This window comes from Elephantulus edwardii, unplaced genomic scaffold (genome assembly GCF_000299155.1).
Source record: "Elephantulus edwardii isolate Elephantulus edwardi_28Jun2011 unplaced genomic scaffold, EleEdw1.0 scaffold00072, whole genome shotgun sequence".
Lineage (NCBI taxonomy): Eukaryota > Metazoa > Chordata > Mammalia > Macroscelidea > Macroscelididae > Elephantulus > Elephantulus edwardii.
Window position 1 is genome coordinate 7,705,510 of NW_006399822.1, and position 3,615 is coordinate 7,709,124.

Here is a 3,615-nt window from a genome sequence, read left to right on the forward strand (position 1 = left end):
TTCTGAACCTTGCCCTCTCCTGCACCAGTCTCCTCCATGTTCAAGTCCATTGGTGCAGCCACTAACACAGCCAATTCATCTTGTTGAAGGTCCTCTTCTCTTTCACGGACTCTCTTTCCCACCCCACCCCCCCACTTCCCCAATACCATGCCTTTTTCCAAGGACTTGCCCCTCCTGACGACATGCCCATAGTATGTGAGATGATGTTTCACCATCCTTGGCATAAAGGAGCTGCCTGCTTGTACTTCCTCCAGGGCAGACTCATCAGATCTCCAATAGTCCTTGGGGCTACTCAGTACAGTCAACATGTGCAAAGGCCTCAACTCTTCACTCTTCCTGCTGTCACTGTCCAATGATCACGTGCAAAACAAGCAACGGGTTATGTTTTGGGGGTCTGTTTCCCCTCAAAAGCAAACTGGTAAGTCACAGAACAAAACCCCAAACCCACTACCCCTGAGTCCGTTCTGACTCAAGCATTGAACTTCTGAGCCTTCACATCTCAACAGGAAGAACCTGTCCATCTTTCTCCCAAAGTGGCTGGTGGATTCCAGTCACTAAGCCTTCCGTTAGCACATCGCCATCATGGCTTCTTTATTTAGCTGGCAGGGCTGTGTGTCTCACGCGTGCGAAGGTCAATGAAGGCAGAATGAAATTAATACGAGAACTGCCGTGAACTCAGCTGCACCGACCACCGGGTCATTCTGTGGGGTATGGAATCCGTGGCTCAGCTTTCTTCCAGATGAGGACAGAAGTCAGCACTGGCCACTGCAGAATGGAGAGAAGGGTGCCTGGGGCATGAGCTATTTCCATCAGGCCCTTGCCCAATGCCAAGCCCTGGCCCCTTGGCTGCTCCCCTGGACTGGCCCGGTGGCTTGCTGCTCCCAGGTCTGCTTGCCTTGTTCTCATTCTCTCTCCCCAGGAGGATGGAGCCCAGCATTGCACCCATCAGTGCCGCCTCTGGTGTGGAGCACTGAGACCCCAGTTCAGGCCGTTCATCATTCTCTGATGGTTTTACATCTCCCTGATCTTAGCCAGAGCAAACGGCCTTCTCAAAATGCCTGATTAGTTCCACGGATCATGGAAAGGCAGCTTGCAAACTGCACACATAGGGATGGGCAGCCCGTCAGAAGCCATCCAGGAGACACCCAGCAAAACGCCCGTCTTCGTGGAGCTCTGAGCATGCGTGAGGCCTTCTCCCCTCAGGAATTCCCTGCGTCTGCTCTTCCCACGACTCTCACAGCTCTTGGGCAAGGGGACTGGAAAACCCATTGCTGGTTCAAGTCCTGAGTGAGGTCTTTATCCACGTGACTTACTGTTTTATTTTAGAGAAAAGAAATGCTGAGAAAATGAATGGTATATTCAAGTTCACACAGGTAGAGAGAGAGAACAGTGTTTCTCACTGGCTTTTCTCTACTGCATTCTAGTCTTTCCCCAGAAATCTTGTTGTTGTTCTTGATCTTGATGTTGTCCATTACTGTCTTATCTGGCAGGACCTTGGTACCTATTGAGCACCATCTCGGACTAGTCCACCACGTTGCCAATATTTCCTCTACAAACTCCAGGCAGCACCATTCTCCTCATCCAAGCCCAGGTGCCTTGAATTCCATTCTGACTCCTGGTGACCCCCCAGGAGTATCAGCGTAGGACTGTGATCCACAGCGTTGCAGTGGTGATTTTGAGGGGAAGTGGCTCACCAAGCCTTTCTTCTAAGTCAGCTCTGAGTGACCCTGAACCATCAACCTTTTGTTTAGCAACTGAACACACTAACGGCGTGCATTCTGTGCTCTCATTGCAGTGTTTGTGAATGATCCTCTCTACCAGCTTCCTTCTACATGCCCCCCTCATAGGAGATAGCCCCCAAACACCCATACCTCACCATCGCTCCTTTTGTCTTTCAGAGAAAATTGCCTTATAACAGCTCAAGTGGAAACTGAGGAGAAATAGCTGAGCTTGTAACCATATGCGAGATGGGTGGTGAGCCCCTTCATTTTGCCTTTCCCGTCTCTGTGTAGCTGTAGCATGTTTATGGTCTGAGATGGTCCCGCGGCCAAGGGCATAAGCCCTTACAGAAGCATCATTAGCTCTGGTCAGAGTAACTTAGAGCTCCAGCAACGTGGTAGGACGGATTCTTAAAGGTTTCTTTCCAAAAAGCACTGAGAGTCATGATCCAGTCCGACCGCGAGATGTGGCAAGTGTTAATTCCAGATCACCACGCAGTGGGAATATAAAAATAAAGCAAGCCCCTCAAACTTGGTGGTTCCCAGAGATAGTGAGAATGTCACATGATAGGCCAAGTCTGTGAGAGGTTGCACAGTTCGTAGATGAGCAGAGTGTCGACGTACTTTTTAAAGGGCCCTTGACAACAATGGCAGTCGTGCCCTCAAAGCTGTGTTGACACTCTCCCGTCACCTGTTAACCGTGCAATCTCTCTCTCATGGCCATTGACTTGGAACCACCTTGCAGCCGCCCCTGCACTGGGTTTCCCACAGGAGGAGATTACCCATCTTTCTCCTGGGCACCTGGTGCCAGTGTGTTGACAAAGGCAGAGAAGGGCAGCCTTCCTTTCAGTTGGCAGCACAACGTCCTGTGGACCAGGCCACCAGGGAGCCCTAAAACCTTGAGATATTTAGAGACTGGTCAAAATACGACACAGAGACAGAGAGAGCCACGGCTGTTGGAAGAATGGTACCAGGAGTCAGTTTAAAAAAAAGATTTGCAAAATGCAATCAATTAAGATGCCATGAAGCGAGGTTCACATGAGCCTCCTTGGTGCATCTCCTGTGCGGGGATTAAAGGTCAGATTAAAATCTCCTCGTTTCATTGACGAAGTCCCTGGATTGTGACCAGGGATTCCGCCAGCCTGGCTTTCACCTAGACTCCTTTCTATCTCTCATTCTCTTAGGTATCTGTACTATTCTCATAGGTGGTATGCTCTGTCCCAGAGGTGTGAGCATGTCACACAGCCCAGGAATACTTGTAAGCCTAAAATGTTATCATCTAGATCATAAGAAGGAAGCGTGGTCTCTGGCCAGGATGATTCTCTACTAGGTGCTTATAGTAACTTTGTGGGCTCTTTCTGCCTAAATATTTCTCTCAAGGCTTTCTGATGTGTTTATTTATTATTATACCCTTTGACTCCCAAAAGGGAGCTCTGGTGCCTTTTGGGTAAAGAGCTGTGCCAGCAATGCAGAGGTAGGCGGTTCTAGGCCGTCAGACGCTCTGTGGGCAAAGATGTGAAATCTCTTCCCTGTGATTTACAGCCTCTGAAAATCCCATGGAGGGTCAGCTATGGGTCAGTTCTGACTCGATAGTACTCCCCCAAATGACAACCCCCCAAACCCCTCACACTCATCACTGAGTGTGACCGACTCAGAGCTGACCATCCCCTGGGTTTCTGAGGCTCTGAATAGCACAGGAGCTGGCCCACCTTTTTCCCCCAGGAGGGGCTGGTAGTTTGAAAAGCCAGAGAGGCACCCTCTTTGAGTTAGGGGTGCAACCCCTAGGGATTGGTCCTCCAGAGCCCTGTGTGTGTTGGGGAGAGAGACAGAGTGAGTGATGTTATAAGATACTTTGCATTCCATAAAACAAACCCAAACACTGTACAGTTGTAAACTA